Below are 18550 nucleotides of genomic sequence, written 5' to 3'. Positions count from 1 at the left end.
GCTAATAACGCCAATGTCGCGGGTTCGATCCCCGTACGGGCCAGGTTGCATTTTTCTCTCAACTAAACTCTTTTTTTCTCATTTAATCAAGCTCTTATAAATCCATACACTCTGTTGCTCCAGTATACGTTCACTTTCCATTAGTCCTTCTTTTGCCACTACTGACCAAAGCTCAAGCCGGCAGCGGCAGTAGAACAACACAAGTGCAAGGGATTGTCTCTCCAAGATGGAGACACTGCCTCAGACTATGTCTCGTGAGAGGTGGAGGGAGACCAAGAGCTGATTATTAGATGCGTGGGGATAAGAGGAACATAACTCAGGTGAACAGATTCTGGATAGTGATGCTATAGCTAGGATCAGCAACGTTACAGGGCAAAGGATAGGAAAATAATTAGGTGACAGAAGTATAGAAGTGGCTACAAGGGGGTGTGTCTCTTAAGAGGGCCGAAAGATACACTGAAGGCGAAGGTGAAGTGAAAGAAGAAAGAAAGATCAAAGGAAGTCGACAGTGATTGAGAGAAAACTCACAAAGGCAAATTGAGCAAAAGACAAGGCCTGGGGAGTTAGACTACTTCAATGCAAATTTACGCCGCAGATGAGCATGACAACTGACCCTTGTACAGTGGTGCTGAAACAATTTTCAGTGTGGGGGTGCTGCCATCAAAGGGCTTCTGAAAATCCAGGAATCATACAAAGAACAAGTCCTGCGGAATGAGCCACGCACATTCAGAAAGAATGGTGATCCGTTGGTTACTTATTGGTAATCTTCATTAGCCTTAGTCCATTGCGTCCTTGTGACAGTCATTACAAAGTAAGGTGATGTCACCTTCCAACAGGAAGAAAGAACAGGAGGATCCTTAAATGCTAGCCCCATGCACCCAACCTGGGTGCCAAGCCCTTGCCAAAGGACTGATGGGAAGGTGGGCAGGATGTAATGTTTGTGACAAAGACAAGATGGACTAAGGGTAATGCAGAGTTCAAAACATTGGTACTCAAATGCTAAACAGAAAAATTATTAAGCCATAATGCTTGACAAATGTATGATCTGAGGACCAAGTAGCCACCCTAGGAATTTCCTAGATTGGTACTCACTGGAATTCAACCCAGGAGGTGGCCATTCCTCTCGTAGACCATCCCTGAACTGGAAGATATTCTAAAAAGCCTTGCAAAGCCAGAAAAATTGACAACTTAATCCACCTACTCAGAGTCATAAAAGTCACCTTCTTGTCTTTTCCAGGCTGTCCAAAAGTCAAAAACAAGGAGTCGGTTTCCTGAACTGCAGAGGCCTGGTGACATGAATGAAAAGAGCTCTTTACACATCAAGTGTATTCAGAAAATGTTCCTCCAGAGAGGAAGGAGAGGGAATGAAAGAAGGAAGAATTATTTGCTAAGATCTATCAAAAATAGACTTAACCTTTGCAGCAAAGGTAAGGCTAGGCCTTAAACTTACCCCATCTTCCAAAGTATCAAATGAAGAGAGGACAGCATTTTAAGGCTCCCAGCTCCCCAATTGTTCTCAGCAAGGTGATAGGAAATAGGAAAATAACTTTATAGGAAACAATCTTTATGTCTACAGTATCCAGATCCTCAAAGAGAGAAAATTGCAAAGCCTATAAAAGAGTAGGAAGATTCTGAGTTGGAGAAAAGGGATTTTTCAACTGGTCTTACAATTGACAAAAGATCAGAACAGTCTAGACACCAAAGATTGTAACATCTTCGAAGGTACAGATAAGTCCCTAAAAACCTTTATCGCAAAGCAATGAGCTTTCAGAGTGGAAAGAGATTCAAGTGAAACCCATTCAGAAGAAAATGCAAAATAGCAGACAAACTACAGTTAGGTGCCAAAAGATCATGAGCAGAACATCACGTCTCAAAAGACTTCCAGTTCTTTGAGTAAGACTTCGAAGTAGAAGGCCTGCTGGAGGGCTGAATTAACTCCACTAAGGAAGAGGAAAGACCCTTTGCTAGCAGTCCAGACTTCTCAACCTCCAAAGCGATAGAGTGAGTTGGAGCAAGAAGGTCAGGGACGACGTTCTGAGAGAGACACACTTGAGCAGTACCCAAGGAGGTAGAAGAGCCAGGGGTTCAGAAGAGGAAACCATGACATCTCTGGCCAATAAGGGCCCACAAGAATAAAGTTCCCTCCCCCCTGCTGAGACTTGAAGAGAACCATCTGGATCAATAAAAAGTGGGGGAATGTATAAAGGAGACTTCTCAACCACTTTATCACCAATACGTCCACTACCTAGACTCCTTGTTCCGGAAGCCTGGATCAGAATCGACAAAGATGAGCATTGTCCTTGTTTGAAAAGAGATCCAGAAAGGGTTTCACAAACTCTCGGCATATCTCTCAAAACAACGACCTGGATAACGTCAACTCCAGCAAATTTGGAAACCTCCAGCTGTCTGCCATCACATTGTCGGTGCCCTTGACGTGTACTGCCGACGTGTGCAACAGGTTGATCTCTGCCCAATAACCCAATTGTTCTGCTATTACATTGAGGGATTTTGAATGCATGCTTCACTGTTGGTTAATGTAAAAGACAGCTAGCTTATTCTCTGTCTTTACTAGCAAATTCTTTTGAGACAGATGATGATGGGAAAACTTCAAAGCCCTGAAGATTACCATCAACTCCATCTATTTCCATGACCTCCGACTCTCTAGGAAAGACCACTTGAATCGACAGGATCAGTCCAACACAGTAGCTCTCCGGCCAGGTTTGCTGGCATCTGTTGCGAGGAATTCAGGAGCATCCAGGTGTATTAGTGTCCACTTAGACCAGTGGTCTTCAAACTCTTTAATGCCGCATCCACCCAATGGGAAAAAAAAACATTGGTGCCTCCCCTCTGAATTGTCCACAATTCTTCTATTAAATTGACACTGTTTAAATATGTCTCGACCTATTTATACATTGCAGTTAAGTTCTGTTACTGTTTTAAAAATGCAATCAAATACATGACCCCAAATATACTATTCTGGTCAGGCCTGCCCTACTAACCAATTGCAGCGTCATGCTCTGCTGAGTAAACTGATCTCACGACAGTGAGGAATGCACAGGCCGGGTGGTGCCCGGCGCACGAAAGCGCGCCTTCTTGTGTTGTACGTCTCTTCGCGCAAATGCAAATTCAGATTTCCTGCACTGTGGTTGGCAGGAGAGAAATGGGAAGGCGCAGTAGGGAAGGCTTGAGCAACGAACCGTTGGCTATGTTTTGTTGTTACTTTGTTGACATGAGCTCAACTAATTTGAAGCAAAAGGAACAGCCAGACCTAAAAAAAACTCTCTTACCTCCAACGCCGAATAACCACTATAATTATAATATCTCAAAAGCAGCTGGCCTTGTAAACTTAATGACCAAGCAAGCAGATGCATTTTGGGTTTTGTTGTAAAAGAATAAAAATACTATCCATCCTTTCCTTTTTTTCCGGCAACAAGCGATGTTACAAAGATATCACAGCACACAGTGAGATTGAGTGAAAGAAGAGGCACTGAGGCTGGCGTGCAGCACTCCACAGCTCTTGTTATTGTAATCCAGACAGGGGGCGGAAGGAGAAAAGTATGAAGGAATTGCGATAGTGAGACCAACTCTTCTATCTATCTGCATTACAAGGAAAAAGGATGTCTGCAGTACTCATGGCTGGTTAGCTCAGTTGGTTAGAGCGTGGTGCTAATGACACCAAGGTCGCGGGTTCGATCCCCGTACGGGCCAGGTTGCATTTTTCTCTCAACTAAACTCTTTTTTTCTCATTTAATCAAGCTCTTATAAATCCATACACTCTGTTGCTCCAGTATACGTTCACTTTCCATTAGTCCTTCTTTTGCCACTGCTGACCAAAGCTCAAGCCGGCAGCGCCAGTAGAACAACACAAGTGCAAGGGATTGTCTCTCCAAGAAGGAGACACTGCCTCAGACTCTCCTGAGAGGTGGAGGGAGACCAAGAGCTGATTATTAGATGCGTGGGGATAAGAGGAACATAACTCAGGTGAACAGATTCTGGATAGTGATGCTATAGCTAGGATCAGCAACGTTACAGGGGAAAGGATAGGAAAATAATTAGGTGACAGAAGTATAGAAGTGGCTACAAGGGGGTGTGTCTCTTAAGAGGGCAGAAAGATACACTGAAGGCAAAGGTGAAGTGAAAGAAGAAAGAAAGATCAAAGGAAGTCGACAGTGATTTAGAGAAAACTCACAAAGGCAAATTGAGCAAAAGACAAGGCCTGGGGAGTTAGACTACTTCAATGCAAATTTACGCCGCAGATGAGAATGACAACTGACCCTTGTACAGTGGTGCTGAAACAATTTTCAGTGTGGGGGTGCTGCCATCAAAGGGCGTCTGAAAATCCAGGAATTATACAAAGAACTAGTCCTGTGGAATGAGCCACACACATTCAGAAAGAGTGGTGATGCGTTGGTTACTTATTGGTAATCTTCAATAGCCTTAGTCCATTGCGTCCTTGTGACAGTCATTACAAAGTAAGGTGATGTCACCTTCCAACAGGAAGAATGAACAGGAGGATCCTTAAATGCTAGCCCCATGCACCCAACCTGGGTGCCAAGCCCTTGCCAAAGGACTGATGGGAAGGTGGGCAGGATGTAATGTTTGTGACAAAGACAAGATGGACTAAGGGTAATGCAGAGTTCAAAACATTGGTACTCAAATGCAAAACAGAAAAATTATTAAGCCATAATGCTTGACAAATGTATGCTCTGAGGACCAAGTAGCCACCCTAGGAATTTCCTAGATTGTTACTCACTGGAATTCAACCCAGGAGGTGGCCATTCCTCTCGTAGACCATCCCTGAACTGGAAGATATTCTAAAAAGCCTTGCAAAGCTAGAAAAATTGACAACTTAATCCACCTACTCAGAGTCATAAAAGTCACCTTCTTGTCTTTTCCAGGCTGTCCAAAAGTCACAAACAAGGAGTCGGTTTTCCTGAACTGCAGAGGCCTGGTGACATAAATGAAAAGAGCTCTTTAAACATCAAGTGTATTCAGCAAATGTTCCTCCGGAGAGGAAGGAGAGGGAATGAAAGAAGGAAGAATTATTTCCTAAGATCTATCAAAAATAGACTTAACCTTTGCAGCAAAGGTAAGGCTAGGCCTTAAAGTTACCCCATCTTCCAAAGTATCAAATGAAGAGAGGACAGCATTTTAAGGCTCCCAGCTCCCCAATTGTTCTCAGCAAGGTGATAGGAAATAGGAAAATAACTTTATAGGAAACAATCTTTATGTCTACAGTATCCAGATCCTCAAAGAGATAAAATTGCAAAGCCTATAAAAGAGTAGGAAGATTCTGAGTTGGAGAAAAGGGATTTTTCAACTGGTCTTACAATTGACAAAAGATCAGAACAGTCTAGACACCAAAGATTGTAACATCTTCGAAGGTACAGAAAAGTCCCTAAAAACCTTTATCGCAAAGCAATGAGCTGTCAGAGTGGAAAGAGATTCAAGTGAAACCCATTCAGAAGAAAATGCAAAATAGCAGACAAACTACAGGTAGGTGCCAAAAGATCATGAGCAGAACATCCCGTCTCAAAAGACTTCCAGTTCTTTGAGTAAGACTTCGAAGTAGAAGGCCTGCTGGAGTGCTGAATTAACTCCACTAAGGAAGAGGAAAGACCCTTTGCTAGCAGTCCAGACTTCTCAACCTCCAAAGCGATAGAGTGAGTTGGAGCAAGAAGGTCAGGGACGACGTTCTGAGAGAGACACACTTGAGCAGTACCCAATGAGGTAGAAGAGCCAGGGTTCAGAAGAGGAAACCATGACATCTCTGGCCAATAAGGGCCCACAAGAATAAAGTTCCCTCGCCCCTGCTGAGACTTGAAGAGAAACATCTGGATCAATAAAAAGTGGGGGAATGTATAAAGGAGACTTCTCAGCCACTTTATCACCAATACGTCCACTACCTAGGCTCCTTGTTCCGGAAGCCTGGATCAGAATCGACAAAGATGAGCATTGTCCTTGTTTGAAAAGAGATCCAGAAAGGGTTTCACAAACTCTCGGCATATCTCTCAAAATAACGAGCTGGATAACTTCAACTCCAGCAAATTTGGAAACCTCCAGCTGTCTGCCATCACATTGTCGGTGCCCTTGATGTGTACTACCGACGTGTGCAACAGGTTGATCTCTGCCCAATAACCCAATTGTTCTGCTATTGCATTGAGGGATTTTGAATGCATGCTTCACTGTTGGTTAATGTAAAAGACAGCTACCTTATTCTCTGTCTTTACTAGCACATTTTTTTGAGACAGATGATGATGGGAAAACTTCAAAGCCCTGAAGATTACCATCAACTCCATCTATTTCCATGACCACCGACTCTCTAGGAAAGACCACTTGAATCGACAGGATCAGTCCAACACAGTAGCTCTCCAGCCAGGTTTGCTGGCATCTGTTGCGAGGAATTCAGGAGCATCCAGGTGTATTAGTGTCCACTTAGACCAGTGGTCTTCAAACTCTTTAATGCCGCATCCACCCAATGGGAAAAAAAAAACATTGGTGCCTCCCCTCTGAATTGTCCACAATTCTTCTATTAAATTGACACTGTTTAAATATGTCTAGACCTATTTAAACATTGCAGTTAAGTTCTGTTACTGTTTTAAAAATGCAATCAAATACATGACCCCAAATATACTATTCTGGTCAGGCCTGGCCTACTAACCAATTGCAGCGTCATGCTCTGCTGACTAAACTGATCTCACGACAGTGAGAAATGCACAGGCCGGGTGGTTGCCGGCGCACGAAAGCGCGCCTTCTTGTTTTGTACGTCTCTTCGCGCAAATGCAAACTCAGATTTCCTGCACTGTGGTCGGCAGGAGAGACATGGGAAGGCGCCGTAGGGAAGGCTTGAGCAACGAACCGTTGGCTATGTTTTGTTGTTACTTTGTTGACATGAGCTCAAGTAATTTGAAGCAGAAGGAACGGCCAGACCTAAAAAAAACTCTCTTACCTCCAACGCCGAATAACCACTATAATTATAATATCTCAAAAGCAGCTGGCCTTATAAACTTAATGAGCAAGCAAGCCGATGCATTTTGGGTTTTGTTGTAAAAGAATAAAAATACTATCCATCCTTTACTTTTTTTCCGGCAACAAGCGATGTTACAAAGATATCACAGCACACAGTGAGATTGAGTGAAAGAAGAGGCACTGAGGCTGGCGTGCAGCACTCCACAGCTCTTGTTATTGTAATCCAGACAGGGGGCGGAAGGAGAAAAGTATGAAGGAATTGCGATAGTGAGACCAACTCTTCTATCTATCTGCATTACAAGGAAAAAGTATATCTGTAGTGCGCATGGCCGGTTAGCTCAGTTGGTTAGAGCGTAATGCTAATAACGCCAAGGTCGCGGGTTCGATCCCCGTACGGGCCAGGTTGCATTTTTCTCTCAACTAAACTCTTTTTTTCTCATTTAATCAAGCTCTTATAAATCCATACACTCTGTTGCTCCAGTATACGTTCACTTTCCATTAGTCCTTCTTTTGCCACTACTGACCAAAGCTCAAGCCGGCAGCGGCAGTAGAACAACACAAGTGCAAGGGATTGTCTCTCCAAGATGGAGACACTGCCTCAGACTATGTCTCGTGAGAGGTGGAGGGAGACCAAGAGCTGATTATTAGATGCGTGGGGATAAGAGGAACATAACTCAGGTGAACAGATTCTGGATAGTGATGCTATAGCTAGGATCGGCAACGTTACAGGGGAAAGGATAGGAAAATAATTAGGTGACAGAAGTATAGAAGTGGCTACAAGGGGGTGTGTCTCTTAAGAGGGCCGAAAGATACACTGAAGGCGAAGGTGAAGTAAAAGAAGAAAGAAAGATCAAAGGAAGTCGACAGTGATTGAGAGAAAACTGACAAAGGCAAATTGAGCAAAAGACAAGGCCTGGGGAGTTAGACTACTTCAATGCAAATTTACGCCGCAGATGAGCATGACAACTGACCCTTGTACAGTGGTGCTGAAACAATTTTCAGTGTGGGGGTGCTGCCATCAAAGGGCTTCTGAAAATCCAGGAATCATACAAAGAACAAGTCCTGCGGAATGAGCCACGCACATTCAGAAAGAATGGTGATGCGTTGGTTACTTATTGGTAATCTTCATTAGCCTTAGTCCATTGCGTCCTTGTGACAGTCATTACAAAGTAAGGTGATGTCACCTTCCGACAGGAAGAAAGAACAGGAGGATCCTTAAATACTAGCCCCATGCACCCAACCTGGGTGCCAAGCCCTTGCCAAAGGACTGATGGGAAGGTGGGCAGGATGTAATGTTTGTGACAAAGACAAGATGGACTAAGGGTAATGCAGAGTTCAAAACATTGGTACTCAAATGCAAAACAGAAAAATTATTAAGCCATAATGCTTGACAAATGTATGATCTGAGGACAAAGTAGCCACCCTAGGAATTTCCTAGATTGTTACTCACTGGAATTCAACCCAGGAGGTGGCCATTCCTCTCGTAGACCATCCCTGAACTGGAAGATATTCTAAAAAGCCTTGCAAAGCCAGAAAAATTGACAACTTAATCCACCTACTCAGAGTCATAAAAGTCACCTTCTTGTCTTTTCCAGGCTCTCCAAAAGTCACAAACAAGGAGACGGTTTTCCTGAACTGCAGAGGCCTGGTGACATAAATGAAAAGAGCTCTTTAAACATCAAGTGTATTCAGAAAATGTTCCTCCAGAGAGGAAGGAGAGGGAATGAAAGAAGGAAGAATTATTTCCTAAGATCTATCAAAAATAGACTTAACCTTTGCAGCAAAGGTAAGGCCAGGCCTTAAAGTTACCCCATCTTCCAAAGTATCAAATGAAGAGAGGACAGCATTTTAAGGCTCCCAGCTCCCCAATTGTTCTCAGCAAGGTGATAGGAAATAGGAAAATAACTTTATAGGAAACAATCTTTATGTCTACAGTATCCAGATCCTCAAAGAGATAAAATTGCAAAGCCTATAAAAGAGTAGGAAGATTCTGAGTTGGAGAAAGGGATTTTTCAACTGGTCTTACAATTGACAAAAGATCAGAACAGTCTAGACACCAAAGACTGTAACATCAACAAAGGTATAGAAAAGTCCCTAAAAACCTTTATCGCAAAGCAATGAGCTTTCAGAGTGGAAAGAGATTCAAGTGAAACCCATTCAGAAGAAAATGCAAAATAGCAGACAAACTACAGGTAGGTGCCAAAAGATCATGAGCAGAACATCACGTCTCAAAAGACTTCCAGTTCTTTGAGTAAGACTTCGAAGTAGAAGGCCTGCTGGAGTGCTGAATTAACTCCACTAAGGAAGAGGAAAGACCCTTTGCTAGCAGTCCAGACTTCTCAACCTCCAAAGCGATAGAGTGAGTTGGAGCAAGAAGGTCAGGGACGACGTTCTGAGAGAGACACACTTGAGCAGTACCCAATGAGGAAGAAGAGCCAGGGTTCAGAAGAGGAAACCATGACATCTCTGGCCAATAAGGGCCCACAAGAATAAAGTTCCCTCGCCCCTGCTGAGACTTGAAGAGAACCATCTGGATCAATAAAAAGTGGGGGAATGTATAAAGGAGACTTCTCAGCCACTTTATCACCAATACGTCCACTACCTAGGCTCCTTGTTCCGGAAGCCTGGATCAGAATCGACAAAGATGAGCATTGTCCTTGTTTGAAAAGAGATCCAGAAAGGGTTTCACAAACTCTCGGCATATCTCTCAAAACAACGACCTGGATAACGTCAACTCCAGCAAATTTGGAAACCTCCAGCTGTCTGCCATCACATTGTCGGTGCCCTTGATGTGTACTGCCGACGTGTGCAACAGGTTGATCTCTGCCCAATAACCCAATTGTTCTGCTATTGCATTGAGGGATTTTGAATGCATGCTTCACTGTTGGTTAATGTAAAAGACAGCTACCTTATTCTCTGTCTTTACTAGCACATTTTTTTGAGACAGATGATGATGGGAAAACTTCAAAGCCCTGAAGATTACCATCAACTCCATCTATTTCCATGACCACCGACTCTCTAGGAAAGACCACTTGAATCGACAGGATCAGTCCAACACAGTAGCTCTCCAGCCAGGTTTGCTGGCATCTGTTGCGAGGAATTCAGGAGCATCCAGGTGTATTAGTGTCCACTTAGACCAGTGGTCTTCAAACTCTTTAATGCCGCATCCACCCAATGGGAAAAAAAAACATTGGTGCCTCCCCTCTGAATTGTCCACAATTCTTCTATTAAATTGACACTGTTTAAATATGTCTAGACCTATTTAAAAATTGCAGTTAAGTTCTGTTACTGTTTTAAAAATGCAATCAAATACATGACCCCAAATATACTATTCTGGTCAGGCCTGGCCTACTAACCAATTGCAGCGTCATGCTCTGCTGAGTAAACTGATCTCACGACAGTGAGAAATGCACAGGCCGGGTGGTGCCCGGCGAACGAAAGCGCGCCTTCTTGTGTTGTACGTCTCTTCGCGCAAATGCAAACTCAGATTTCCTGCACTGTGGTCGGCGATAGAGACATGGGAAGGCGCAGTGGGGAAGGCTTGAGCAACGAACCGTTGGCTATGTTTTGTTGTTACTTTGTTGACATGAGCTCAAGTAATTTGAAGCAGAAGGAACGGCCAGACCTAAAAAAAACTCTCTTACCTCCAACGCCGAATAACCACTATAATTATAATATCTCAAAAGCAGCTGGCCTTGTAAACTTAATGAGCAAGCAAGCCGATGCATTTTGGGTTTTGTTGTAAAAGAATAAAAATACTATCCATCCTTTCCTTTTTTTCCGGCAACAAGCGATGTTACAAAGATATCACAGCACACAGTCAGATTGAGTGAAAGAAGAGGCACTGAGGCTGGCGTGCAGCACTCCACAGCTCTTGTTATTGTAATCCAGACAGGGGGCGGAAGGAGAAAAGTATGAAGGAATTGCGATAGTGAGACCGACACTTATATCTATCTGCATTTCATGGCAAAAGAATATCTGTAGTACTCATGGTGGGTTAGCCCAGTTGGTTAGAGCATGGTGCTAATAACGCCAAGATTGTGGGTTCGATCCCCGTACGGGCCAGTTTGCATTTTTTCTCTCAACTAAACTCTTTTTTTCTCATTTAATTAAGCTCTTATAAATCCATACACTCTGTTGCTCCAGTATACGTTCACTTTCCATTAGTCCTTCTTTTGCCACTGCTGACCAAAGCTCAAGCCGGCAGTGCCAGTAGAACAACACAAGTGCAAGGGATTGTCTCTCCAAGATGGAGACACTGCCTCAGACTATGTCTCGTGAGAGGTGGAGGGAGACCAAGAGCTGATTATTAGATGCGTGGGGATAAGAGGAACATAACTCAGGTGAACAGATTCAGGATAGTGATGCTATAGCTAGGATCGGCAACGTTACAGGGGAAAGGATAGGAAAATAATTAGGTGACAGAAGTATAGAAGTGGCTACAAGGGGGTGTGTCTCTTAAGAGGGCCGAAAGATACACTGAAGGCGAAGGTGAAGTAAAAGAAGAAAGAAAGATCAAAGGAAGTCGACAGTGATTGAGAGAAAACTCACAAAGGCAAATTGAGCAAAAGATAAGGCCTGGGGAGTTAGACTACTTCAATGCAAATTTACGCCGCAGATGAGCATGACAACTGACCCTTGTACAGTGGTGCTGAAACAATTTTCAGTGTGGGGGTGCTGCCATCAAAGGGCTTCTGAAAACCCAGGAATCATACAAAGACCAAGTCCTGCGGAATGAGCCACGCACATTCAGAAAGAATGGTGATGCGTTGGTTACTTATTGGTAATCTTCATTAGCCTTAGTCCATTGCGTCCTTGTGACAGTCATTACAAAGTAAGGTGATGTCACCTTCCAACAGGAAGAAAGAACAGGAGGATCCTTAAATGCTAGCCCCATGCACCCAACCTGGGTGCCAAGCCCTTGCCAAAGGACTGATGGGAAGGTGGGCAGGATGTAATGTTTGTGACAAAGACAAGATGGACTAAGGGTAATGCAGAGTTCAAAACATTGGTACTCAAATGCAAAACAGAAAAATTATTAAGCCATAATGCTTGACAAATGTATGATCTGAGGACAAAGTAGCCACCCTAGGAATTTCCTAGATTGTTACTCACTGGAATTCAACCCAGGAGGTGGCCATTCCTCTCGTAGACCATCCCTGAACTGGAAGATATTCTAAAAAGCCTTGCAAAGCCAGAAAAAATGACAACTTAATCCACCTACTCAGAGTCATAAAAGTCACCTTCTTGTCTTTTCCAGGCTGTCCAAAAGTCACAAACAAGGAGTCGGTTTTCCTGAACTGCAGAGGCCTGGTGACATAAATGAAAAGAGCTCTTTAAACATCAAGTGTATTCAGAAAATGTTCCTCCAGAGAGGAAGGAGAGGGAATGAAAGAAGGAAGAATTATTTCCTAAGATCTATAAAAAATAGACTTAACCTTTGCAGCAAAGGTAAGGCTAGGCCTTAAAGTTACCCCATCTTCCAAAGTATCAAATGAAGAGAGGACAGCATTTTAAGGCTCCCAGCTCCCCAATTGTTCTCAGCAAGGTGATAGGAAATAGGAAAATAACTTTATAGGAAACAATCTTTATGTCTACAGTATCCAGATCCTCAAAGAGATAAAATTGCAAAGCCTATAAAAGAGTAGGAAGATTCTGAGTTGGAGAAAGGGATTTTTCAACTGGTCTTACAATTGACAAAAGATCAAAACAGTCTAGACACCAAAGACTGTAACATCGACGAAGGTATAGAAAAGTCCCTAAAAACCTTTATCGCAAAGCAATGAGCTTTCAGAGTGGAAAGAGATTCAAGTGAAACCCATTCAGAAGAAAATGCAAAATAGCAGACAAACTACAGGTAGGGGCCAAAAGATCATGAGCAGAACATCACGTCTCTAAAGACTTCCAGTTCTTTGAGTAAGACTTCGAAGTAGAAGGCCTGCTGGAGTGCTGAATTAACTCCACTAAGGAAGAGGAAAGACCCTTTGCTAGCAGTCCAGACTTCTCAACCTCCAAAGCGATAGAGTGAGTTGGAGCAAGAAGGTCAGGGACGACGTTCTGAGAGAGACACACTTGAGCAGTACCCAAGCAGGTAGAAGAGCCAGGGGTTCAGAAGAGGAAACCATGACATCTCTGGCCAATAAGGGCCCACAAGAATAAAGTTCCCTCCCCCCTGCTGAGACTTGAAGAGAACCATCTGGATCAATAAAAAGTGGGGGAATGTATAAAGGAGACTTCTCAGCCACTTTATCACCAATACGTCCACTACCTAGGCTCCTTGTTCCGCAAGCCTGGATCAGAATCGACAAAGATGAGCATTGTCCTTGTTTGAAAAGAGATCCAGAAAGGGTTTCACAAACTCTCGGCATATCTCTCAAAACAACGACCTGGATAACGTCAACTCCAGCAAATTTGGAAACCTCCAGCTGTCTGCCATCACATTGTCGGTGCCCTTGATGTGTATTGCCGACGTGTACAACAGGTTGATCTCTGCCCAATAACCCAATTGTTCTGCTATTGCATTGAGGGATTTTGAATGCATGCTTCACTGTTGGTTAATGTAAAAGACAGCTACCTTATTCTCTGTCTTTACTAGCACATTTTTTTGAGACAGATGATGATGGGAAAACTTCAAAGCCTTGAAGATTACCATCAACTCCATCTATTTCCATGACCTCCGACTCTCTAGGAAAGACCACTTGAATCGACAGGATCAGTCCAACACAGTAGCTCTCCAGCCAGGTTTGCTGGCATCTGTTGCGAGGAATTCAGGAGCATCCAGGTGTATTAGTGTCCACTTAGACCAGTGGTCTTCAAACTCTTTAATGCCGCATCCACCCAATGGGAAAAAAAAACATTGGTGCCTCCCCTCTGAATTGTCCACAATTCTTCTATTAAATTGACACTGTTTAAATATGTCTAGACCTATTTAAACATTGCAGTTAAGTTCTGTTACTGTTTTAAAAATGCAATCAAATACATGACCCCAAATATACTATTCTGGTCAGGCCTGCCCTACTAACCAATTGCAGCGTCATGCTCTGCTGAGTAAACTGATCTCACGACAGTGAGGAATGCACAGGCCGGGTGGTGCCCGGTGCACGAAAGCGCGCCTTCTTGTGTTGTACGTCTCTTCGCGCAAATGCAAACTCAGATTTCCTGCACTGTGGTCGGCAGGAGAGACATGGGAAGGTGCAGTAGGGAAGGCTTGAGCAACGAACCGTTGGCTATGTTTTGTTGTTACTTTGTTGACATGAGCTCAAGTAATTTGAAGCAGAAGGAACGGCCAGACCTAAAAAAAACTCTCTTACCTCCAACGCCGAATAACCACTATAATTATAATATCTCAAAAGCAGCTGGCCTTGTAAACTTAATGAGCAAGCAAGCCGATGCATTTTGGGTTTTGTTGTAAAAGAATAAAAATACTATCTATCCTTTCCTTTTTTTCCGGCAACAAGCGATGTTACAAAGATATCACAGCACACAGTGAGATTGAGTGAAAGAAGAGGCACTGAGGCTGGCGTGCAGCACTCCACAGCTCTTGTTATTGTAATCCAGACAGGGGGCGGAAGGAGAAAAGTATGAAGGAATTGCGATAGTGAGACCAACTCTTCTATCTATCTGCATTACAAGGAAAAAGGATATGTTTAGTACTCATGGCCGGTTAGCTCAGTTGGTTAGAGTGTGGTGCTAGTTACGCCAAGGTCGCGTGTTCGATCCCCGTATGGGCCAGGTTGCATTTTTCTCTCAACTAAACTCTTTTTTTCTCATTTAATCAAGCTCTTATAAATCCATACACTCTGTTGCTCCAGTATACGTTCACTTTCCATTAGTCCTTCTTTTGCCACTGCTGACCAAAGCTCAAGCCGGCAGCGCCAGTAGAACAACACAAGTGCAAGGGATTGTCTCTCCAAGGTGGAGACACTGCCTCAGACTATGTCTCGTGAGAGGTGGAGGGAGACCAAGAGCTGATTATTAGATGTGTGGGGATAAGAGGAACATAACTCAGGTGAACAGATTCTGGATAGTGATGCTATAGCTAGGATCAGCAACGTTACAGGGGAAAGGATAGGAAAATAATTAGGTGACAGAAGTATAGAAGTGGCTACAAGGGGGTGTGTCTCTTAAGAGGGCCGAAAGATACACTGAAGGCGAAGGTGAAGTGAAAGAAGAAAGAAAGATCAAAGGAAGTCGACAGTGATTGAGAGAAAACTCACAAAGGCAAATTGAGCAAAAGACAAGGCCTGGGGAGTTAGACTACTTCAATGCAAATTTACGCCGCAGATGAGCATGACAACTGACCCTTGTACAGTGGTGCTGAAACAATTTTCAGTGTGGGGGTGCTGCCATCAAAGGGCTTCTGAAAATCCAGGAATTATACAAAGAACTAGTCCTGCGGAATGAGCCACGCACATTCACAAAGAGTGGTGATGCGTTGGTTACTTATTGGTAATCTTCATTAGCCTTAGTCCATTGCGTCCTTGTGACAGTCATTACAAAGTAAGGTGATGTCACCTTCCAACAGGAAGAAAGAACAGGAGGATCCTTAAATGCTAGCCCCATGCACCCAACCTGGGTGCCAAGCCCTTGCCAAAGGACTGATGGGAAGGTGGGCAGGATGTAATGTTTGTGACAAAGACAAGATGGACTAAGGGTAATGCAGAGTTCAAAACATTGGTACTCAAATGCAAAACAGAAAAATTATTAAGCCATAATGCTTGACAAATGTATGCTCTGAGGACCAAGTAGCCACCCTAGGAATTTCCTAGATTGTTACTCACTGGAATTCAACCCAGGAGGTGGCCATTCCTCTCGTAGACCATCCCTGAACTGGAAGATATTCTAAAAAGCCTTGCAAAGCCAGAAAAATTGACAACTTAATCCACCTACTCAGAGTCATAAAAGTCACCTTCTTGTCTTTTCCAGGCTGTCCAAAAGTCACAAACAAGGAGTCGGTTTTCCTGAACTGCAGAGGCCTGGTGACATAAATGAAAAGAGCTCTTTAAACATCAAGTGTATTCAGAAAATGTTCCTCCGGAGAGGAAGGAGAGGGAATGAAAGAAGGAAGAATGGAGATTTTCTTAGCTTTAGTGAAGGAAAGTCTTGATTTTATTAAAACACAGAGGCGAGTATTATGCTATCTTCTCTTGCTTTATTTTGAAATAGCAGCCAAGATAAACTACAAGTCCCAGCAGCCCAGCTGGGAAAAACTACAAAATATGTCATACAGTAAGTAACCAATCAGCATCGTAGGTAAGTATAAACATATTGGCTGAGAGCAACAAGTCCTCTTTTCTTGGAGAGCAGTTAAGCCATTTTGAATAAAGGAACAATCAGGAATAAAATAGCACATGCCAATAGAATTGAAAACAAAGCTTCAAAACGATATATTATATGAATAGTCTTTTGATCCAGATCCGGAATGAGAAGATCTTGAAGTAGAGTTCTCTCATGTGCCAAGGCAGGTAAGTCCATCGAGGTATGCTGATGGGTAGGAGAAAGCGCCTTAGGATGTTTGGTTATTTGCGGTAGCTGTACCTGCTGAGAATATAGGGAGGGTTTAAACAGAAGAACAATAGCGGTGGGATAATACTCGCCTCCGTGTTTTAATAAAATCAAGACTTTCCTTCACTAAAGCTAAGAAAATCTCCATTTTATTACAAGCACGGAGGCTCCTATTATGCTAGTTCAAAGCATAGAAATAACAGCGTTAGCTACATGGGAAACAGGCTTACAATAAAAGGTTCTAAAGGTTGAGACATTTGACCAATCAGCTGATTTGAGAATGTCGCCCAAACTCAATCCTGCCCAATAGGCCTTGGAAGCCATAGCTCCTCTGGTGGAATGGGCCCCAAAAAGGGATATGTTAATCCCGGCTAGGTCCATCAGCCATTTGACCCAGCGAGCTAAAGTAGTGGAGGTGACAGGATTATGAGGGGATTTGAATGAGATAAGGAGTTGAGTTTTGGAGGACCTTCTCAAATCTCTAGTTCTTGAAATATATTCTTTCAAACATGTTCCTACACATAAATTAGGCTGATCCGGGAAATAAGGATAAAAAACAGACATTAAATTAGTTTTTGTTCTTCGTCTAACCTGAAAGAAAACACCTTGAGGAGTATACTGTACAGAGGTTACATCTAAGGCTCTAACATCAGAAATACGTTTGAGAGATACTAGACAGAGGAGAATAGTTAGTTTAGCAGAAAGAAACTTTAGCGACAAAATGGAATTAGAGGGAAGTGATAAAAGGAATTGTAAGATAAGATTAACATCCCACATGGAATTGTATTTCGGTAAAGGGGGTTTGGTAAAGCGTATCCCTTTCAAAAGTCGACAAATTAGAGGATGCTCGCCAATCGGTTTATTATTGACTCGGTCATGTTCCGCGGAAATTGCGGATCTGTACATGTTGATTGTTCTATACGCCTTGCCCTGGGCTGCCAGGGAAGCTAAAAAGTTAACAACCAGGACTACATCTGCTGAAACGGGATCGGCACCCCTGACCAGACACCAATTATTCCAGATTGACCAGGCTGACTTGTAAGCTTTGGTAGTGCCGGGAGCCCAGGCTTGACGTATGAAGCTTGCAGCTTCCTGCGAAATTCCTGGGGTTCTCCAGGCAGACCCGAAACCATCCATGCGACTAGCTGAAGAGTGTGATTGAGTATCAAATCGTGAGGTTGTCCCTGTGGATTGATCAAAAGAGAGGAAAAAATTGGAAGAAGAACCGGGAAATCTACAAGTAGTTCGAGAGCTGAGGGAAACCAAGGCTGACCCTGCCAGAGGGGGGTAACCAAAAGAACTTTGGTGACTTGACGACGGGCTTGTGCCAAAACTCTGGGAATCATTATGAAGGGAGGAAACGCATAATTGGTTTGATTGGACCAGTCCTGTTGAAAAGCATTGGTGGCCAAAGCCAAAGGATCTGGCAGCCAACTGTAGAAGTGAGGGAGTTGAGAGTTTAAACGCAAGGCAAAAAGGTCAACGGAGAAGGGACCGAATCTGGAAGAAAGCTTGTTGAAGATGGAAGGGTGAAGACGCCAATCGCTGGAGTCCTGAAGGTATCTGGAACACCAATCTGCGATCGTATTCATGTTTCCCGGAAGGTATTCTGCTCGTAGGGAAATCTGGTTCTGAAGGCAAAATTCCCAAAGACTTTTTGCTAGTTAGGCGAGGGGTTTTGACCGAGTACCTCCAAGGTGGTTTATATATCGAACTGCTGAAAGGTTGTCCATCCGGAGGAGAATAGAACAACTTGCCCTGTCTTTGGCAAAGGTTTGGATCGCAAAGGAACCTGCAAGAATCTCTAAACAGTTTATATGCAGAGATGACTCCTCTTTTGACCATAAACCTCCAGTCAAGAACTGAGCACATCTCGCGCCCCAACCAGTCCGACTTGCGTCGGATTCTAAGACAAGATCTGGAGCTGTAGAGAATATTGCCCGGCCATTCCATGCGTCTAGGTGGTCGAGCCACCATTGGAGTTCGGTCCGGGATTCGTGATCTAGCCGGATTAGGTCCTCGTATGTGAAACCTTCGCGGAGATGGCGGATTTTTAGGCGCTGCAGCGCTCGATAGT

At 43.5% G+C, this 18550-nt stretch overlaps 2 non-coding genes across 2 annotated transcripts; both read left to right on the top strand.

The window, feature by feature from the left end:
• Nucleotides 1–3634: 3634 nt before the first annotated feature.
• Nucleotides 3635–3708, top strand: TRNAI-AAU (transfer RNA isoleucine (anticodon AAU)). Its single transcript has one exon. It is a non-coding gene; the product is annotated as a tRNA-Ile (tRNA).
• A 10918-nt stretch (nucleotides 3709–14626) lies between these two features.
• TRNAT-AGU (transfer RNA threonine (anticodon AGU)) lies at nucleotides 14627–14700 on the top strand. The gene has a single exon. It is a non-coding gene; the product is annotated as a tRNA-Thr (tRNA).
• Nucleotides 14701–18550: the final 3850 nt, after the last annotated feature.

Source organism: Pleurodeles waltl, chromosome 12 (assembly GCF_031143425.1).
Source record: "Pleurodeles waltl isolate 20211129_DDA chromosome 12, aPleWal1.hap1.20221129, whole genome shotgun sequence".
NCBI lineage: Eukaryota > Metazoa > Chordata > Amphibia > Caudata > Salamandridae > Pleurodeles > Pleurodeles waltl.
Note: the sequence above shows the minus strand (reverse complement) of the source record. Positions and strands in the feature narration are given on the sequence as shown.